Here is a 14,634-nt window from a genome sequence, read left to right on the forward strand (position 1 = left end):
ACAGCAAATCAAACAGCTACACAGTTGTCAGTTGTGCTTTTATTCATTGACGTTTTTTTGTGCACGCAAACTAGACCCCTCATTCCTAGCAATTTCTTACTCCGTCTCTCTTTCACTTTCTTGCCTCTCAGTCCCCTCCCATTTATGCTGGCTCTGCACATCCTCCTGCGTCTCAGCTTGAGGATAAATATTTCATTGGGCGTTAAATATAGCTGTGCTCACAGTGAAGCTGACGGAGCTACACTTCCTCTCCAGGACAAGAGTTAAGGGAGGGGGCGTATAAGACAGGAAAGGGGAGAGGACACCCAGCTCAAAGGAGACCCCCTCCATCCTAGATCAGCCCTACAGCTGTTCTCTTATCGCCAAGGTTACTCTGGTCAAACACCCAGCGAAGTCTGTGAAACCTGTGCTGCGGCATGTTAGGAGCTCTACCCAAGATTCATGTGAAAACCAGCAGATCGCCTTTGATAAGACTTCACTACGGTAGCTGGTTAAGCTTATCGGTTACGTTCGCAAGAGAAGTCCGTTATCTACTGTGTCTTCTGAGACATGGCTCATTATAACTCCTCCCCATATGGAGAAACACGAGACCAAGCAGAAACATAAAGCAGCTTCGTGTGAGCGCGGAAGAACAAGAGACAGTGGGAGATAAGGAGGAAGAAGAAGACGAATAAGAATAGCAAGATATAGGGACCGGGAGAGAAAGAGAGTGCGCGAGCTTAGGCATGCATCCTCGGCGCTGGATAATGAATACATGAATCAGTTTGACGTTTTGAGAGTGTGGGAGGCAGAGCGATTTGAGCAGATCAAATGATGAATAACTGGCCAAATCTGCAGTACATCAGGAGACTTGGGGAGGCTAAAGGGTCCTGGGTTTGTTGCCTTGTGCAGAGAGACCTCATAAAAGACAATAGTGTGTAATCTCGATCTCCAGTGTCGAGGATTTTAATGCTCGCATTCCTGCCGCAGGACATAAGCACATTGCGAGGATAATGTGCCATAAAATATCAATTAATGGCCTTTGTTTGACAAGTACAGAAAATCTTGCACCACTCAGTTTTGAGCTCCGTTCATCCATCTGCCTATCTATCTGTCTGTCTATCTATCTTGGCAAACTTTTTTAGTTTAAAATGTTTAAAATGACAATTACTTGCAATTAATTTTTATTCTACTTGCGTTCAAATGCAATTTTGCATCTTGTTGACTACCTGCAGGAACTGAATTAGCATTTAAAATCCACTATCAAGTCAATTCTGAATGGTTTATCTACATAGGCAGCTTTCTTGTAGAGTTTGATGTTAACTTGTTGCAAAGCTAATGGTGCAATAACATAAATAAAATACCAATACCATAAAAAAAATACAATAAATCATATTTATGAAACAATCCATTTTAAATACACTGAACTGGCTGAACTATATTTTTAGTTCAGTGAAATATATGTTTATAATCATTTCTCCTGTCTTGTACAGCTTCTTTAAATTATTTTTTCACTGAGCTTTTTCACTGTGCATTCTGGGATTGCCTTCCCCATAAAGAACACGTATAATGCTGCCTTAGCATTTGATTAAGACAAAGTACAGTACGCTAGAAGGCAACGTAATTATAATTGCCTGCTTTTTTGAGCAGCCTTCACATCTGGAGCGTCTGATGCTTACCATGTTCTGTTTAATTAAAGAGCAGATCATATGGTATTTTAAAGTGTCCTAATAGTTTCGGAGTCCCCTACAGGTTTAAATGCATCTAAGTTCAGAAAACATTGTAATTTTCTCAGAATGTACATAGAGTCATATCTCAATGATTTTAAAACGATTTGTTTGATTAGTTTTGAGCGTAAGGTCTGTAAACTCCTCCCTTCCATAAGCCTACTCTGCTCTGACTGGTCAGCTGGCCAAGTCTGTTGTGATTGGTAAAAAGAGGAGTACTCTTTTGAGTTGAATGAGTTAACAAGCTCTAGCATCAGTGTTGCCAAGTCTACGGTTGCTTTCGATGTCCACGGGTCAACACGTTCTCACTCCCAACTCGTCACATATTGGGGACTGGTCAGGACCCCTTGGCGTCACTTTTTTTCAACACGCAAGGTCCTCCATTGTTTTCAGTAGATTGTCTTAATTTAATGGTTTGCATGCATTTGTAAAAATAGAAATTATTTGTATATAAATGTACACTTTCATTGGAGCACCCAATCCCACCCCTACCCTAAACCTACCCATTTTTTGAATTTGCGCACAGACACAGACACGGCGTCTATTCTTCTCACAACTCAAATGTTTTGCTTCGGAACCCTTGAAATATTACTACTTTTTGAATATATTATGAATATAGTTGTATCTGCCTGTTATATCTTGTGTTTTGTTGACAAATGGTTAGGTTTATGGGCAGGGGTTGGGTTAAATGCGTAAATAGTGTAATATAAATGAAACCGTTGTGACACCCCAACATATATGCAATAATAGCAATATTATTACCCAATATATAATGTAATCATGCCGATAAAATTCCCAGTGCGTCAGTAGCACAAAAAGCTTGCTATTTTGAGCACTCAGTTGATAATGTACACATAACATATCAATCGTACTTACAGTTTATGGTTCGGAGACGCTTGTTAATCCAAACAAAGAAGATTAGAAGCCAACAAAGATAAAATACCATGATGAGAGAAGCAGTCCTCAGTAAAATGACAGGCACAACAAAAGGTTTGAATTGTATTGCTGTGGCATTATGGAAAAAAAATCATTTGAACCACTGATTCTTCACATCATCATCTTTGGACAATGCAAACAAAACAAACTGGCTTTGACAGCGCAGAACACAGCGTCTTCTTGACATGATGTAAACACACTAACTATCGGAAGTGTTTGTGGGCAGGTCAGAGTGTTCGTATTTTGCAGGCAAGTGGGAATTATGCAAACGTGTTACGTGGTGACGTATATCGTAACAGGCAGACGATTCGCAAATATAACGACTCGTTAAGGCGGCACTCTTTCTTTTGAGAGACTATCATGCACTTTTTTGATTAACAACTTTGCTGACATTTTACATTGAAGGATAGGTATGTTACAAACTGCAAAAAAAGATATTTTTCAAAAACCCGTATGACTTGCTCTTTAAAAAGTTTATTTTAATATTTAATAAAACAGTAAAAATCAGTCTTTAGATTCATTGCTGCTCTCTGTTTATATGTTCATCACATTATGGAGTGCTTATTGTTTTTGTCACATGATCAACAGGTAATGACGTTAATAGCTTTTTAGAAACTAGATGGATATCCACCCCCTTGTTTGTTAAAAGCATACAATCTGCACTAATATGCCTTCACATAGATAATCTGTTTTGTTCCATTCAGAGAACATAAGGACCCTTTTGGTGGTGTTGGGAGATATTTCCTGCTTATGAATGGAAGGCTTAATAATTCATACCATTTCAAGTTGTGCAGTTCAAAGTCATTTATGGACTATCATAGCGGAGGTTGTGAAAGCACATAATTTGCCTTTTATATTGTACTAATGCATGTGAGACATTTTGCTTAATTAAGGATGTTTGCTTTTAGCACGCTAATACCATTTAGATTCATTCCCTGTCCAGTCCATCATGATTTCGTATTTTGAATATGTTTTTGCCGTGAAAAATGGCTAGACTTTCACTCCTCTAGGCCACTAGTTTTGTCTTAATTGTCACTTGCATTTAGTCAGGCACACTTTGTTCAGCCATGGCTGTCATTGTTTCCAGAGAAAGAGTTAAGACGAGTCTATTCACCTTTCTAGATCGCAACCTTTTCTTAGAGTTATTCTGTCTGATTTTTTTTTCTCTTCAGAGTGGTAATGGGTCTCGTTTCTGGCATTAATCTGTCTTAAGTTTTCCCTGTCTTCGTCTCGCAGGGGGATTTAATGAGTCAGTCTCCTTTTCCTCTCAGGGGAAGTCATCTGTCTAGACACTTTCAACTCTTCTTAACAGAGCAACAAATTGTCTTCCCTCGGTTTTCTCCTGTTCAATTATGGTTATTTTAGACAGCTGTAATGAACTTTGCAGCATCTTTATATATTTATCCAGTGCGGAAGGCATGCTGTGATAAATTCTCTATGGTATCTATCAAAAGGGTTTTCACTAAAAAATGCACTTCCATTAGAGTGGGTTTTATGCCATGCACTCCTGATTTTCTTTCTTCCTTAATGTTCAACATCAGTCGTCTACTTTAGCAAATATGCCACTTCAGACCTCTTATATTGAGACTGACCAGGAGATCCACTGTGATGATGTTAATGCAAGCGCAGCGCAAAAAATCACAGTTTACTCCGAAATTTCAACTGTCTGATATGTAAAGGTGCTGTGCTGGCGCAGCAATCCATTATACGAGTTTGTTGCAGTTTTGCTTGCCTCATACATGCTGTCATTTGAGCTTTCTGAACTGCAGGAATATCTAAATGAAAAATGGCCAAGGTACTTCAATTTAAAAACGCAAAGAAAGAAAGAAAATATTCATTTCATGGTTGGCTCTGTGAACAGATTAAAATGTGCTTTATTCACGTCCAAAAATGGTTTTCAGTAGCATCATGTCTTACAAAAGTAAGCCCTGTAGCACTCTCCGGCTTCGTCCTTTTTGGAAGTAAATCATCTTTTTCATCTTCACTGTAATTCAGAGGTGAAAGCTTTTAATTTGCTTAGCATAATGAAAATGCTCAAAGGACAGAGAAAAAATGCTCTCGCAACACTAAAGGCATTAGCAGATCTATATACTTAATCCATAACCTCGTGTGTTTCAGGCGATCATTGGTACTCATCATTTATCTCCATTTGTTAAAGTAGCCTATTGTGAGTTTGGCTTTCTGCATGGTTTTCTCACACATACAGACTCTGTAGGTTAAGCAGGGATGGAAATTGTAAGGAATTTAACGACTCTGGTTTATTTAAAGCTGCAGTGTACATTTTATGCTCAATTTGCTCACAAAAACGACTGGTTTTATTGGGTAGCCAAATACAAAGTCCTGCCCTAAACCTTTTGACCACTGTAATCCATTTTTTATCATTTGAGAAGTCGTGAAAATACAATTTTTTTTCTCTCTGACATGTGAAAACGGTCTATAATAGAACGAAAACAGAGCAATGTTTTCATAGTGGCTTGCTTACAATTCTTGCTGTGTATAAAGCTGGGAATATTTTACTTTCTGAAAATCTACCCTTTTTACAATTGTGTTAACAATTCTTAGAACTTGAAGTTGTACTCCCCTCATATTCAGTTCAGTCTGAAAGCCACAACTCCACTAAAACATGATTTCTTTTGCTGTAGATAGGTATCAGAGCAGTCCTGCTGTGCAGGAAACACTGTCAGAGTATTTTAGTGCACTGTTCCCTCCACAGCGGAGAAAGAATGGAGACACTCAGGTGCCATTAACAAAACCAAATGTCATGAAGACCATTGAGTTCCCTGTTTTTTTTTTTTTTTTTGTATCCAGTTCTCACTCCCCAGAACTAGTTGTGAGTTCAGAAAACAGGCTTATTGCAGAAAGTTGCCCCAAGGGCCTGTCATCCTGACCGGTGAAGGACAGGGCGTGCTGTTACTGCATGACAGATGTCTGTATGTACAGCCATCATGAGCTGTCAGTAAGCAGAAGCGTTCATAGCCTGCCGTCCCTCTGACATTAAAGGCATACGCTTTTACGCACAAGTCCCCCCACTAACCTCCATTTGTCCATGACAGGTGGCCCCACTGGGTAGGTGTGAGAGGGAAAGGCAAGGTGGAGGCTGTCAAAGGTGACCATGTGTGTAGGTGACTTGTGTCATGGCCTGTACATAGTGAAATGCGTACACGAGATAAATCAACTCGTATAGACAGTTCAAGATTATTTAATTTATCTTTGAGTAACCACATAGCAGCAGTACTCCTATAATTAAACATTATACATCATTTAGTTCTGTTTCTCAAATTTGATAAACTTGGTTGAACGGTATTCCAAGAAAGCTGATATAACAGCACAACAGCACTTTTTCAGTCTTTCAATAGTATATATTTTTGCAACAGTAGATGATAAAATGATTTGTTTAAAACCACTGACTCATTCAAGAATGGACAGGTAACTGGCTGTATGAGTGAGTCATTGAGTCATTTACACAACCAATTCATTTTAAACTGATTCGTTTAAGAAGGAGTGAGTCTGTGAGTCATTTGCTCAACCAGTTCATTCATAAAACTGACTTTTTCATGAATGAAACAAGTAGTTGACTCAGTGAATCATTGAGTCATTTTTCAGGAATGAAACAAGTAGTTGACTCAGTGAATCATTGAGTCATTTTTCAGGAATTAAACAAATGACTGTCTTTGAGGAAGTCATTGAGTTGTTTGCTCAACCGATTTGTTTAAAACACTTATTCATTAAGGAATTAAACAAAAGAGTGTCTTGGAGTGAGTCATTAAGTTGTTTTCTTTATCTAGTTTGTTCAAAATACCAGTTCTTTCAGGAATAAAACAAATGACTTTAATGTCTTTAAGGGAATCATTGAGTGATTTACTCAACCAGTTTGTTCAAAACTGTTTCAATCAGGAATGAAACAAATGGCTGTCTTAGAGGGAGTCATTGAGTCATTAACTCAACTAATTTGTTCAAAACACTTATTCATTAAAGAATAAAAAAAAGACTGTTTGAGTGAGCCTTTGAGTCATTTACTCAACCAGTTCATCCATAAAATGGACTCATGAATGAAGAAGTGGCTGACTTTATAAGTGAGTCACTGAGTGATTTAATCAACCAATTAGTTCAATACACTTTTTCATTAAGGAATGAAACAAAAGTCTTAGAGTGATTCACTGAGTCATTTACTTAATCAGTTTGAAATACCAATTCATTCAGAAATGAAACATATGACTGTTTGAGTGAGTCTTTGAGTCATTAACTCAACCAATTCATTTATAAAACAGACTCATTCATTAATAAAACAATTGGATTGCTATTTAAATGAATCATTGAGTCATTTACTCAACCAATTTGTTCAAACCACTTGTTCATTAAGGAATGAAACAAAAGACTGTCTTAGAGTGAGTCATTTACTTAACCAGTTTGTTCAAAATACCAGTTCATTCAGGAATGAAACAAATTACTGTCTTTAAAGGAATCATTGAGTCATTTATTCAAAAAGATGGTTCAGAACACTGATCACCCTGTTTATCAGGAATGAAATAAATGAGTCTTTGAGTCATTTACTCAACCAATTTGTTCAAAACACTTATTCATTAAGGAATGAAACAAGAGACTGTCTCAGAGTGAGTCATTGAGTCATTTGCTCAACCAATCTGTAAAAAACACAAATTCATGCAGGAATGAAATAACTGTTTTTCTTTATGATATGGAGACAATGAATAATTTATTTTTGAATCATTGGCACTAGCAGAACAAAAACAAGACAGCGTAACTTGCAATACTGTTTCTAACTAGTAAGTTACTCCAAATCGACTTGTTTACTGAACCATGAGATAATAGCAAAATCACTCTCACAGTCATGCTGTTGGTCCAAATACTATACATTGTAAATATCACACAATGAAAAAAGTCCATTTTTTTTTGTCACTCATCGCACATACTCTGTTCTGAAAGACTACTAGTGAGCGGATGAGCGCAGTGATACAAACGGCGAAACATCCCAGTGCTGTTGAACTGTATATCAGTTGTCCTGGGATGCCACTGGCCAATCAGATTAGAGGACCAGAACTAAATATTGTATAATCCAAGATCTTGACCCACAAAAATATGATCTTAATAACTATTTTTTTCTAGTGACGACCAGATACAGTTTCTTACATAATTCATTCTAATATACTGACATACATTATTCAAAATATGCAAAACACCACAGAATTGCCAGGGCTTATGTGTGGTGCTTGCGTCCCAGAAGCTCTGTACGCTCAGCGGTCAGACACAGGCTCCCTGCCTCACTACACCACTCAGGAGAGAGCAGCAGGGCAGTGGGCAGCGGTGCATGATGGGAAGGCTCAGCCCAGGTTCCCAGAAGACCTTCCAACTCTGTGTGTGTGCAGTGTTTGATGTGCAGTGCAGTAAACAGCACAGAAGAACTCTGCTCATTCTGGTGTCTCCCCAGAGATATGCCAGCGCATAAGCACACTAATGAGCGGGGTGATTACGAGAAGGCTTTCAGGAAAATGTTACAAATGTAAATGTGCATGGCTGTCTCTGTTGTGACAGAAAGCATGTGTGTTTTTACACACCGATATGCATGGCTTGTCAGATATATGGAGGTGATTAATAGTGATGTGTTTTTAATATTTTAAACCCTTTTTTCTTTCATCTCTTCAGTATGGGTGTTTTGGGACTAGAAACCGAAAGAGAACGCCAGGGAATTAGAGTTAGGAATTGGTGCGATTTTTAAATTGGTTGATTATTTTCACAGCTGAGTTGTTGAACTGCTATATTACATGCATTACATAATACAAGACATTGTGTGCAGAACTGGCTAGTGGAACAACCACCTATTATTTGCTCTTGTATTCAAAGCTACTTGAACCATTTTAATCTCCTGTAAGTAGGGGAGACCAAGGCAATTGCACTTCAAAAACATTTTTACATTTTTCTTATGAACTCCCAGGCGATTACAAATGTATCAGCTGTGTTTTAGTGTGTGTGTATGTGTGTAAGAGTACCAATTGTCTCTGTCACCGTGGTTGTCCACTTCACCTCCCATGAGATCACACCTCAGAATAAGAATATCATACTGTTTTAATACTTATTAATAATACTGAACACTTTTCTCCTTTATTCTGGCACTGATTCTTTTAGCTGTCAGAAATAATTTGTGTACAGGATAGGTAATTATTGTTTGAAAAATCATTTTTACTAAAAGTAATTGTTTAGTTAAGTAGAACAGCACTCTTGATAGTTCTAATGAAATGATGCTAATCGTGCAATACAAATACTTAGTTAAATAACATTTTTGATTTGGCAATTAAATTTTTCTTTCAAAACTAATGTTGTTGCATTTTTCCTGACTCTGTGGTAGCTGTCAGCTACAGTGTTTGCAACTTTTAACCAACAACCTATAGGTAAAGAAGACATACTGTATGTTTAAACTCAAAGGCGTCAAAACTTTAGACAGCAGAAAAAAATACAGGGCATCAGATTTTTATATAAAGTGACAAGATTCTTTTTCCCAGGCAGAGAGGGAACACTGCTGAATACAGCATATGCTGAAAAGTGTCATCACTTCAGCTTATTTGTTCCTGAAGAAATCTTGTGTGTTACAATTGCCCCCCGGTCCCCCTGACTACATTGAAAAATAGTTTTGCTCTTCTGGCTCAGAATATATACACGTTTACACATATAGACAGTTGCAGTATTACATTTTTTTCTTGTAGATTTGTGTAGCTAAGGCGTTAATCAAATGCATTAACCTGCCTACTTCTTCTCTCTTTCACATGAAGTATGGGAAAGTCTGATTCATTTCAGTGTTATGATTACTGGGACTTTTCATTTAAATGAACCAGAAAACTATTCACTTTATACTATTCTTTTAAACTAGTCCCACTCTAGACACCCACACAACATTTTACTTTCTTTTGAAGATGTTTTTTTTTTTTTTTGTTTTGTGGATATGTGGATAAATTATGGTGTTTCTTGTTTTAGGAGCAGTATCTTTGGATAGCCTTACTGCTCTTTTTGCAAATAAAATAATTATTGGATTGCTATGTACCTTAGTAAAAAAAAAACATGACATAATTTATAATTAATACATTTAATACATTTATAATTTAATAGATTTTTAAACTTTATTTAAAGTATTTTTTATTCCACAATGCACATTTCTAATCTAATCTAGTTTTAATATCACTGTTAATAAGGATTGTATTATCTCTGTATGATATCAAGATATTTAAAGTGTACCTGAAGTAATCAAGTTAGTGCAATAGTTCCACTTTAGCATAATCAAATATACTTTTTATTTGGACCTCAGCACTACTTCTGCTCAATTAAAGTGCAATAGGTACAAAATTAGTTGTTCTAATTTAGCAGGATTTAAGTATACCAGTTTAGTATACTAAAAGTACAACTGCAGGGTATGTTTTAAGCACGTGAATATGGAAATGTATTTGTAGTATACTTAGCACAAAATAAATGTACAGTTGACGTCAAAGGTTTACATAACCCTTTCAGAATCTTCCAAATGTTAATTATTTTATCATACAAAATGCAAGTTCTTGTTTATTTATTACTGATCTGAATAAGATATTTTACATAAAAGATGTTTACATATAGTCCACAAAAAAATATAATAGCTGACTTTATAAAAATGACCCTGTTCAAAAGTTTACATCCCCTTGATTCTTAATGTTGCCTGAATGATCCATAGCTGTGTTGTGTTTTTTTTTTTTTTGGTTTAGTGATAGTTGTTCATGAGTCCCTTGTTTGTCCTGAACAATTAAACTGCCTGCTGGTCTCCACAAATTATTTGGTTTTCCAGCATTTTTTTTTTTTTTTTATGTATTTTTTATGTATCTTTTCACACTGAGGACAACTAAGAGGCTCATATACAACTATTACAGAAGGTTCAAATGCTCAGTGATGCTCCAAAAGGAAAAACCATGCTTTAAAACCTTTTCGAATTTGAAGATCAGGGTAAATTTAACTTATTTTGTCTTCTGGGAAACATGTAAGTATCTTCTGTAGCCTCTAAAGGCCGTACTAAATGAAAAAAATATGATGTTTAGGCAAAATAAGAAAAATACGCGAATCTCCGTTCTGTTCAAATGTTTTCACCCCCCAGCTCTTAATTGAGGTCAGTACTAAATAAACAATTACATGCATTGTGTATGATCCCTCTTATTTTGGTAAATAATTAACATTTTGCAGATTCTGAAAGGGGGATGTAAACTTTTGACCTCAACCATATTTCAAATACCTTTTAGTATTTGTTTCCCCCACTAGGGTATTTAAAAAGATATTGAGTGTTGTTTACTGACTGAATCTTTACTAATGCTGCAGCACTTTAAATTAAAAGCTGCAGTTTCACAATAGCTCCCACTGCAGGATTTATTTACACATTTACCTTTTTAGCATGCATGAAGGGTGGACATGTTATTTTTTGTCCATTAGCTCATCACATACCATCTATTCAGACGAATAACCTACGGGGATTTCTGATTCAATTTTGAACTGCTTCAAGACTGTTTCATGCACCTTATCAAGGGACTTACTAGTGTAGATTGCCTTCCAGAAAAAAAAGGCTAATTTTAAAGCAACCGGGATGAATCAAATGTTATGACAAACCATTTTGGGAATAACAAGAGGGAAGGATTTATCACTAAATAACCAGAAGCTGAGCAATTATCATGTCATGCATGAGCTGGCCGCCCATGAAACCACGGCGTCTGATGTGCAGAGAGCGCTCTCGAGTCCCACAGCGCAGGTGCACAGTGTGAATGCGCTCGTTTTTCCTCTGATGGCCTCAACTGGCGATGGCAAACTCAGAGAATGGGATCTCCGTAGTCATCTTTATTCATTTCTTTGTACTCAATCTGCTGGTGTTACATTTTGTCACATTTGTAAAAGTTTGTCTTTACAGCAAAGCCCGTTGTGGGCAGAGGAAATCATTACTTCCCTGCAGACTTAATTAGGCTGGATGGCGGGGGTCGTCGCCCACGTGCTCTGGCTTTCCGTTCTGTTTCAATAACCTGTCAATAGAAAGCAAAAGAATAAAGCATGCATTGTGGGTGCTATGCCTCAGTGCTGTCTCTGCAGGCGTTCGGCACCTTTGATTTAATAAACTCATCAATGATCACTTCTAAAATGAAGCTGATTGCTAATAGCGCTTCTGAATCCCAGAGCATCGATTGCAGTGTTCATTAATTCGCTGAGCACTTCCGCACCCCCCCTTGAGATCACGTGTTTATTATACGGGATTTTTAATCCTTTTAATATAGTCCTGTGCAATGATTATTGCATGTTCCACCAGTCCTCGCCTGCGGATGGGCTCAATATGGCAGATTTTATGAGCACCTATATTAGAGCTGTAGTGGTGAGAGATCAGTCCATAAGTAGCCCTGGGTCACACAGTAAACACTGCTGATTGCTGATCGACTGGCCAGTCAACAGCATTATACCAGTCAGGTTTGAAACGCCACTCTGGAGAAAAATGAGACTAATAATCTACCCAACAGAATCCTCCGTTTTAACAACAAAATGTGCAGATCAATGGTCATTTGATCGATGCTTCTCAGATGATTTATACTGAGTCATAAAACCCGTTTCTATGGACACTTGAACAAGAGGATATGAAAAATCCAGACGGTTGCTGTCTGAGGGCTAGGATAAGGCATTTGGCGCTGTTATTGTGTTGTTTATGGTGCAAAGCAGTTGCTTTTGGCTACTGTGCGACTCCACGTAATGGAGTCATCCATCGCAGCTTTCTCAAACGAACGAAGCATCTTTGTTCTCTTTTTCTTGTTTCGACAATTTTCTAATCCGTCATCGTCTTCTGCACCAGTGACCTGAGATTTATCCATCAATACATGAGAACAACAGATTGATTTGACCTTTCCTGTGTTACTGCAGGTGTCTGGTGCTATTTGGATTGCCTTGTTTTTGACCAGGACGCATGCTTGCACTGCTTCCTCTGCTGGCAGCTCCAGACTACAAATGTAGCTCTCGAGCAGGCAGTGGCGTCTTATGAATGTCTCTGCTTTATTTCAACCAGTAGCAGATGTCTGGGAGATTATGCTTTCAGTGCATTGTTTTCTGCTTATGGAAATGGTTGGTGCCGGTATGACGGTGTAAACATCTACCAGGTGCCACAGGCTTTGGTTTTGTGTTTAGAGCGACTGCTAAAAACACAGCAGATGTTGATGTCCATGTTGAAGTCAAGCAAGCGAGGAAGGGTCAGAGGAACAGGATTCTTCAGACTAGCCCTGTTCCGAACCAGATTAGAAGGTGCAGGCGGTCTTTTATAAACAGCAGTCCTGTTTATGTGAATCATCACTGCAGTTTAAATTGAGAACAACAGGAAGGTGCTAATGCAGGCTATTTAGCTCTGACCAGCACGCTGATTCATTATGCTTCAGACTTGATTAAGCAGGTGTTTTATGTTCATAAATAGCACTAATTAAATATTTTAAACAGCCAATGCATTATGGTCCCCATCTTGTTAAGTGCCACATATATTCTGTGATAAAGCAGCCATTCATATATGTATGATTTGGCCCAGTTAGTTTAAAAGAACAAACTGTGTCTCTAAAATGAATCAGAATACCCAAAGCTTCATTCAGCTTTTGGCTCATTTGATTATTGCCTTTGTAAAACTGATGATGTATTAGACCAGGGGAGTAATACTACATTAATATCGGTGTAATACTATATTAGACCAGGGGTACTATATTAGAACAGGGAGTCTCAGTCATAAGTTATTTTATTTAGTGTATATTAAATATAATACATAGCTTTTTGTTTTCTTTTTTGTGGTTATTATTCTTTTTTTATTCATTTAGTTTACATTTTTGTAAAAAAAATGAACCCAATCACGCTTCGAGGGGGGGTTCGATTTTTCTGCGGGGTTCCTCTGGTTAAATTTGCATTCCACTGGCTAAATATCATGTAACTGGGGTCGCTTCAACCCACGGACAAGAAAATCAACCCGCAGCAACAGTGTAAAAGTAGCCCAATTCTGCAGAAAACCCGCAGACTTGGCAACACTGATGTGGTCCTCAAATCTGATTGGCTGAGAGGAGTGTGATATTCTAGTGGTATCGGAACTGTTTGTATCACTCCGCTTGTAGTATTTCTCACAGCGAGTGTCGTATTGGGCCAAAACCAGTATAATTTTGTAAATAACACTGTTTTTGTGTCACGGAATGTTGTTTTAAGAGTTCTTTAGGTGAGACTGTACTTGTTTAGACTTTAAAGTTTGCTTCAGTGTTTTTGAAAATTTGAGCTCCAGGGCGTCAGCGTCCATTCAGCTTTCATGAACCCGCCGAGAGCAGCCTTACCTTGGCCACCTCTTCTGGAATTTGCAACTGGCTCTGTTGTCTCTATAGTGGTTAAACAAGATATAATTAGTTTTGGCTAAATCTAATGGGCATTCTTTGATCTCATTAATCTATTATTTATTCCAGAGAAAATAGTTTTGGCTGAGGGCAAAATCTCACATTATATTTTATGCAAATTTAATGCTGTATAATGCTGCCTTTTGACTAAATTGCCAATGCATATAATTCATGTATTTGCTGAAATGTTTATTTAATATGTAATCATAGATTTTTATAAATGGTCCCTCACAGCTTGAGTGGCTTAAAAACATTTGGAAAATCCCTGTTGTAGCTTATTACATGAGGTTTATTATCTCTGATGGCCTATGTCATTAAACCCTCATACCCTATATACGCCCTATAATAGATTCTAGAACATTTTCTGGCCCTCACATGGGCTCATTTGAAATCAGTGGAGTGATTGTGAAACCGTCGTACTTGAACGTGTGATTCAATTAACACCATTCATGTCATAATATTGGGAAATCACTCAGATGTAATTATATCACTGGAATGGACATTATGGAAATGGATGGATTATTAGTGTTTGATTCATCTGATTAAACGTATTTAATCTTGATTAATCTCTTTTTGCCCCCCCTCCTGTGTCTCTTTCATAT

The 14,634-nt window shown here is 37.5% G+C and overlaps 1 protein-coding gene across 2 annotated transcripts in view; it reads left to right on the plus strand.

The window, feature by feature from the left end:
* The window catches only part of nrg3b (neuregulin 3b), a 172,307-nt gene that overhangs the window by 89,972 nt on the left and 67,701 nt on the right, over positions 1 to 14,634 (plus strand). The window lies entirely within an intron of this gene.

Source organism: Labeo rohita, chromosome 12, assembly GCF_022985175.1.
Source record: "Labeo rohita strain BAU-BD-2019 chromosome 12, IGBB_LRoh.1.0, whole genome shotgun sequence".
NCBI classification, from domain to species: domain Eukaryota; kingdom Metazoa; phylum Chordata; class Actinopteri; order Cypriniformes; family Cyprinidae; genus Labeo; species Labeo rohita.